We start from the raw sequence: 7835 nt of genomic DNA, 5'->3' as shown, positions 1-7835 counted from the left end.
GGCAGCTTGTGGAGCCCTGTGGCCCCCCTGCCTAGGAGCCGGACCTGCTGGCCACTTCTGGGGTGCAGCGTGGTGCCAGGACAGGTAGGGACTAGCCTGCCGTAGCCCCGCTGACCAGACTTTTAACGGCCCAGTCGGTGATGCTGACCGGAGCTGCCAGGGTCCCTTTTTGATTGAAAACTGACACCTGGCAACCCTACAATCCACTTCAATTCTCTTCCCCAACGTTGCAGTAGCTGCGGCTATGAGTAGCAACAGTCACTAGCCTTTAAGCAAGTGGAATTCAGCATGAGGACCCCCCACGCCAGCTCCAGCTGATGCAGAACGTCAGGTGCTGCATGGATTGTAACAGGACTACTGCAGATTGTGGGAGGAGCTGGGGCTTGTTCATTGGGCCTTAAACTCTTTACTTGCTTGTGTACTTTTGGAAACGTTACCCCTAGTCGTTGATCTTTCGAAGGCAGCCTGGCGAGGTCATTAGGAAAACTTACGGGCCAAGGCACGAAAGAAGGAAAATTCTTACTCTCCCCACACGTACGTCTCAGCTGCTTTAATGTCACACTTTTCTTTGGCAAGTGTTGGGAGTAAAGTTTGCCTGAGTAACCCGTGTACTTTCTGTCGTCAGACGTCACTGGTGTGATGCTCTGCTCTGTCCAATGTTGATAACCGTTGGCTGCGTGTGTGTTCCCTCTGTGCGCTGCCCCGGCTCTGCAGATCGCTGGCTCAGCAGACCCCAAGAGAGCCCCCAATGACCACAGACTCCGATAAGGTACGAAGGCACCCGGCCAGGTTTATTCCCACACGAAACACAGTCTCTAGCTCCCCGGATCAGATGTCTACCGTTCTGCTAGTACATATGTGCTCCCTGACAATGGACCGGCTCAGTCAGTGGTGGGATTTACCACTGCCTCCTAGGCCAGATAAAGACAACCCCTCAGGGGTCCATTTTTATACACAGGTACAAACAAGTTACTCCTCACTCCTGACATATTGAGGTACAACCCCTCTACGTAGCAAGGTGCCGCCTCTCACCTTGCACATGTTGGTTCAAGCAAAACAACTCTATCCACCATATTACCCTTTTGACCCTCTCTTTAGGGTGGGTCTGCCTGTTCCTCGTTATCTATGTGGAATGTGCTTGTGCTGGAGTGTTCTGGTACCATCCTGGCACGTGTTTCCATCACTTGTGCCCAGTACCTTTTAGGTATGTGTGTTTTTGCCGCATCAGCCGTCTTCTCGCCAGATTCTGTGAGCCGGGCCTGCCTCTGGCTCACAGCTTTTTGTTTTATATCAGCAAAGTCTTGACCATTACTTTAGCTCAGGCCTTAGGCCTCATACCGGGCCTCTGATACAAGGACTTGTGTTTCAGGACCTCATCTTACTACACCTTCCTCACGAGCTGGGGGAAACACACCAGCCCCGCCTTGGAGAACCAGTGTCATTACAGCTGCTTTGCCAAGGCCCATAATCTCTCCCCTCAGACCGGTGCAAACACAGGTTTCTCCTTAAATTAGGGACAGGCAAGGTTTGGAGTTGGGGGTTGGTTTTATTCCCAATAAAAAAAGTGTTGATGGTGTTTTGGTTCAGCTCAGTGTTGATGGTGGTTTGGTTCAGCACACTAGCTCATTAAGTTAGCTCCTCAGGGGTGGTCCCTACAATTCTGCCTGTACACTCATGTGCCTAAGTGCCACTGGCCAGATTTCAGCGCACTAATAAACCCACTTGTGGTCAATGGACTGCACAGACACTCAGCACCTTGAATTAAAAATGGCGGGTGTAGTGCTCCTCTTGCTGGGCTGCTCCAAGGCCTGGCTTTGTCATCATGGGTTTCAGTAAGGCAGGGGTAGTCAACAGGCGGACCGTGGGCCAAATCCGGACCGCCAGACGCTTTGGAACAGACCCTGAAATCTTATTTACTTATCATTATCGTTGGGCTTTTTAAATTATTTTTTCTGGAATCTGGACCTTGACTAATTCTTGACCAAGACATTTGGACGTTGAGAACAAATAATGGCCTGCCCCTGCCGTAAGCTACAACAGCCCCACCCCCAGCACGGAGGGCGTGAGGAGTTCAGTCTCGCAGCTTCGGGAGCGGAATGCACTCAGCTGGGTGAGGGCTTAGGCTAGTGCTAAATCTTCCCCTCCAGCAGATCGTATTAACGGGTTGTCCCAGATCCCTACATGCTCCGTGTCCAACTGTCTGAGATGCACTCGTCTTCTCCTCTGCCCACCACTACATGCCATGTGTCTCTGCTTGTCTTGACCTACTGACTGCAGAGCTCTAGGCCTGTGGATCGCCCTGGCAGTGTCTCACCGCAGAGAGCAGCCCACCCAGAACTGCTTCTGCTGCAGGGCTCCTTGGTGCTGTCACATGTGGTCTTTCTGGTTGAATGGCACCTTGATCAAACCCCCTGAATACAGGTGCAGGAGGGATTTTCTCCTGGCTGCTCGCAGGCACCGTCTCTGCTCCGGCTCTCAGGCCGAGCTGTTCTGCAGGTCATGGGGAGAAGGAGCTTAGGACCCGTGCTGGCCGTCCCCACTGGGATCCCACGCGGGCTGTCAGGAAGGGAAGTGGAAGAACCGGGATATCCTGCTGCCTGGTTCGCTGCCACGGCGTAGCTCCTTCTGCTGCAGCGGGTTCAAGTGAGCCAGCTCCTCCTCAAGCATCTAGAGCAGACACGGGAACAAAGCGTTTCGGGTTATAGGCCGCGCAGTTTGGAGCCCCTGGGCAGGCCAGGGAGCTGCACCACTGGGACCCCTGCGGCTGCTGAGCAGTGAAGCCTGTTGGGCCAGTCTGACAGCGAAGGCCCTTTCCCTGCCCCAGCAGGGAGATTCTGGGTTCAAAGCAGCAGTTGGCAGATAAACGAGGGAGTCTCCACAGCCACCGGCTAAGGCCGGGCTGGGCCTAGCGCTGGGTGCCTGAAGCCGGGAGAGGAGAACACGGCTCTAAGCAGGTTTCATTCAAGGATTGGATTGTGCCGAAGCTAGTGGGAACGTGTTGTGTGTGAAGGTAGGGAGCAGGCTCGAGAGCTCTGCTGAGGTACTTTCGTGGTCCCCCCATCTCTGCAGCATCGAAGCAGCTCCCAAGCACCAGCCCCTGCCCGGCAGGTCAGGGTCTGTCCCCCCACAGTGCAGCTGGAGACGCTGCGGCACAGCAGGGGAAGGACCTTGGGTGAGGACCCACAGGGTCTGTGGCACAGAACCCATCCCCCTTTGCTGCCACCCCCGGTGAGGCGATCGCCCCGGCTCAGGCTGGAGGCGCTCGGGAGGCTCACTTCTTTGCGTGTAGTGAGCCGCTGTTTCCACTCGCTCAGCTCCAGGGTGTGTTCGTCGTCCAGCCCCTTCAGCTGCTTCTTCTCCTGTTCGACCAGCAGGCGGAGCTTCTCGGTCTGGGAGACACGCAAGGCGAGAGCAATTACACGCCACCAACTCGGGCAATGAGCGGAGACTGGCCGTGACCAGGAATGGCCCTGCCAGGGTCTGGGATCGGGACGCAGATCAAATCCAGGCCAGGCCCCGGGGCCCTTGGCACAGCCGCCAGGCCTGCAAACGCTGACAGGCAAGTGATGCCAACACCTGCAAGGGCCATTTGGATGATCCTGCTTCAGAGGCGGCTGCATGGCAGGGCTCTGCCCCACACCAGCCATCTGGGCTGGGGGGAAGGGGGGCAGAGCCCCACACACACATGCACCCCCTGCGACCAGTGAAGGGGGACGGGAGCAGGATGGCGAGCTGCCCGGACGCTGCTCGAACTCACCTGCAACTGCTCCAGCTCACTCAGGTTCTCAGCCAGATGCTGCTGCAGGTCCTGCAGCTGCTCCTTGTGCTGCTGCTGCTGTAGCTGCACCTCTGCCCGCTGGCGCCCCTCCTCCTGCTGCAGGAACTGCGGGGAGCAGGTCGGCACCCTGCGTTACACTCAGCCGCGGCAAAGGGGTCACAGTCCCAGCCAGGGCCCCAGGGCTTGGGGAACCACTCCGAGTTCTGCCTGCCTGAGTCCTGGGGCCCTTCCTGGCAGCTTCTGTACTCCTCGCGCTGCTCAGCACAGCCCTCGGTCCCCGGGAGCAATGGGGAGAGGTCAGCCTGATTGGCAGGGTGGGCAGGCTAATGAGGGAGTCAGAAGGCCGGGAGGGGCGTCCTACGTGTGAGGTGGCAGAGTGGGCCCCAGCTAAGGAGAGAGCAGGGGCCCGAGCTGAGCTGGGGAGCAGAGCGATGCCAGCCAGAGAACCAGAGAAGCAGCCCAGAGAGCAGACCTGTGCTGGGAGCAGAGCTGCAGCACCCAAAGGGGCCAGAAAAAGCAGCCCTGGGGGCTGGAGGCAGAGCAGCAGCGGGGCTGGGGCTGGAGCCGTCCGGAGCCAGGTGCGGTGAGCAGCTGGGCAGAATGAGGGGAACCCTGGGCAGCAGGCCCAGCGCAGGGAGATGCCCCCAGCCCAGAGGCCCTGCTGGCCAGACTTGGAGGGGGATTGTAACCCTGACAGGGCGGGGGTGACTCTGGGAAGAAGGGCCCTGCACCTAGCGCCTGAGAGCGTGTGGCCACCACCAGAGCAAGTGGCCGACCCGCACCATCCCTGCAGCACAGCCAGGGCCTGGGCAGGGGCCTGGGATGTGTGGGGAACAGACTGAACTTCCCTGACATCCCAGAGACACTGGTTGTGACGTCCCCGGGCCGCAGAGCGGGGTGACGGGTTTTCCTTTCACCTTTCCCATTTTTCTTTATTTTTTAATTGGTTGCTGTTAAATAAATCGTATTTGCTTTGAACTGTATGTAATGATCAGTGGGTCAGGGAGGTGCCCAGTGCAGAGAGAGCTCCCGGAGTGGGGACACCCTAGCCCCTGTCCTAAGTGACCACGACAAGGTTGGATGTTGAGCCCCCCAGGAACCCTGGGCCCAGCCTTGTTGGGGTTACGAGAACTCTGCCACACAGGAGATGGAAGGGGAGCCCTCGAGGTCAGGCAGGGCTCTGAGTAAAGGGAGTGGGAGCGAGGACTCAGATCCTTTCACTAGCCCCCTTCACTGGGGTCATGTGTAAGCCAGGAAAGTTCCCCCCAATAGCGGGCCCATTCCCCCGCTTACACACAGCTGGGACACGGCTGCTGCTGGCCAGATGCTGCATCCCCTGCAGGATGCCCAAGGCCCGGCTGGCAGCCTCAGCGAGGCCATTCAGCGCAGAGCCGGGAGGGAAGTGGAGCTCCAGGAGCCTGCACAGCCCCGGTCCCCCATGTGCTGTGGGGTTCAGCAGCAGGCCAGCTGCTGGTGACTCCATCCCATGGACTCTCTTGTCCTTCCCTCCTAGCAGAGGGGACACACTCCAGCCACGGGGGTCACTCAGCTCTGGGCCGGGAGCTGTGCAGTGGCTCTGTCCCTGGGCCCACAGCCGAGAAGGCGTCATCCTCTCCCTGGCTCCCAGGCGTCTCCCCAGTGCCCTGGTGACGCGGGCTCTGCGCTGGCAGCAGCCTTTGGCCATGCTGGGGCCCTGCCGCCCCCTCTGGAGAAGGCGCTTGGCGGGCGTGGGGACTGCTGGGGGTCAGTACCTGCTTGGTCCTGTCCTTCTGCTCAGCGCCCGTCACCTCCTGGATCTTCAGACTCTCCTTGAACATGGCTAGGCGGAGCTTGGCGTCCCCACGCTGGGTTTTCAGCAGCTGAGCGTGCTGCTGTGCCTGCTGGTTCCTCAGCTCGTCCAGCAGGAGGAGGTGGAAGCGGCTCATCCGCTCGGTTTCCTAGCGGAGAGGCGTGCGCAGGCATCAGGGGCCGGCCACCGGGATGGGACAGGCCCAGGTGCTTAGAACGTGACCCACCGTTACCCCTTCCTCCTGCTCGCTGCCTTTGCATGGCCCCAAGCAGGGGGTAGCAGAATTCTCCCCTCCCAGGCTGGCTCCCCCTCTGCCAGGCCTGGACGGGGAGCCGCGGGCTGGAGCTGAGCTGAGAGGAGAGCTTGGCTGCTGGGCTCCCTCCTGCCCCACCACAGGACCCTCTTTCATCCCTAGCCCAGAGCCCCAGACAGGAGCCCAGCCTGGGTTAGGACCGGAGCCCTGGAGGAGGGGGAGGGCAGGGGCAGGGCAGCCGAGGGAGGAGGCTGTGTGGGGAGGGAGAGCGCTGCTCTGGGGCTGAGCATGCTGCCTGCCCAGGGCTCCTGTGCCCCACTGGCCCAGGTGGCTCTAGTCCTTCCTTGTTGATACCGGCCACCCCAGAATCCCACTGGTCCAGCCTCCGTTGGTTCCATGGCCCCAGCACGGTTCAGCTGCAGTGCTGATGGATGCCCCAAGGCCTCGCCCGGCCTCACGTTCCCGTGGAGGGGGCCGCGTTTGTGCTGCCGACCACACAGCAGCCAGCCCCGCACTCACCTTCTCGTGCCGCTTGCTGAGCTGCTGCCGCTGGAGCGAGTACTGCTCCTTCACCTGCTGCTTGAAGAGATGATACTTCTCCTGCAGGTGGCCTTGCTCCACGCTCCACACCACGGCCTCCCGGGCTGGGGAGGGCAGAGAAGTGCCCTCAGGTCCCTGGTCTCATCCCTTCTTTCGTCAGAGTCCCACCTAGCCCCCATCCCCTACTGAGCCCTCAGCAGTCCCCCGGCCCTCCCTCAGTGGCCGGCATGTCTGGTGGGTTTTGCCCTGGGCAGTGAATAGCCATACAATTCCTACATGTAGCTGACTCCCCAGAGCCGTACAGCCCTGATGCGCCTTCTCCCTCTACACCAGCGTGAAGACGAGGGTCTTTAAATACGCTACATTTGGGTGGGGAAATTGTATGCAGGGCCATGAATGTAGGGCTGGGGCAGGAGGTTGGGTACGGGAGGGAGTACGGGCTGTGGGAGGGGGTGCGGTGTGCAGGAGGGGGCTCAGGGCAGGGGGTTGGGGTGCGGTGTGCAGGAGCGGTTCGAGGTGCAGGCTCTGCCCAGCGCTGCTTACCTCGAGCAGCTCCGGGGTGGCAGCGGGGCTAAGGCAGGCTCCCTGCCTACCCTGGCCCCGTGCTGCTCCTGGAAGTGGCCAGCGTGTCTGGCAGTGGCTCCTGGGGGTGGGGTGGGGCAGGCGGCTCCACCGTGCGCTGCCCTCGCCTGTGGGTACCACTCCCGAAGCTCCCATTGGCCGCGGTTCCCTGTTCCTGGCCAATGGTAGCTGCGAGGGGGCGGGGGGGGGAGGGGCGCGGTGCCTGCAGGCGAGGGCAGCACACGGAGCCCTCTGTCCCCCTGCTCCCCAGGGGCCGCAGGGACGTGGTGCCGGCCGCTTCCGGGAGCGGCACAGGGCCAGGGCAGGCAGGAAGCCTGCCTTAGCCCCACTGCGCCATGGGGCTGGCAATCCCGCGGGCTAGATTGAAAGCCCTGATGGGCTGGATCATAGAATCATAGAATACCAGGGTTGGAGGGACCTCAGGAGGTCATCTAGTCCAACCCCCTGCTCAAAGCAGGACCAATCCCCACCTAAATCATCAACTTTGCTCACCCCTGTACTAGGAGCAAGGGAAAGATGAAGAAAAGTGCAAGTCCTCCTCTTAGTGGGGAAGGAGAGCTATTCAGTGAGGAGAGCAAGGAAGCTGAGGTGTGTAATGCCAGTTTTGTTTCAGGCTTCAGTAAAAAGGTGAAGGGTGACCAGCTACTCAATAATATGAATTACTAACAACCAGGGGGAAGGAATTCAAGCCAAAATAGGGAAAGAACAGGTTAAAGAATAGTTCGATAAGTTAGATGTACTCAAGTGGACGGGGTCTGATGAAATTTATCCTGGGGTTCTTAAGGAACTAGCTGAAGCAACCTCGGAACCCCTAGTAGTAACTCTCTTCAAGAACGCAGGGAGGACGGGGTGAGGTCCCAGAAGACTGGAGAGAGGCAAACACCGGAAAGGGG

This window comes from Terrapene carolina, unplaced genomic scaffold (genome assembly GCF_002925995.2).
Source record: "Terrapene carolina triunguis isolate 2854851 unplaced genomic scaffold, T_m_triunguis-2.0 Scaffold49, whole genome shotgun sequence".
In the NCBI taxonomy this organism is placed as follows: domain Eukaryota; kingdom Metazoa; phylum Chordata; order Testudines; family Emydidae; genus Terrapene; species Terrapene triunguis.
The sequence above is the reverse complement of the archived record's forward strand: the minus strand, read 5'-3'. Positions refer to the sequence as shown.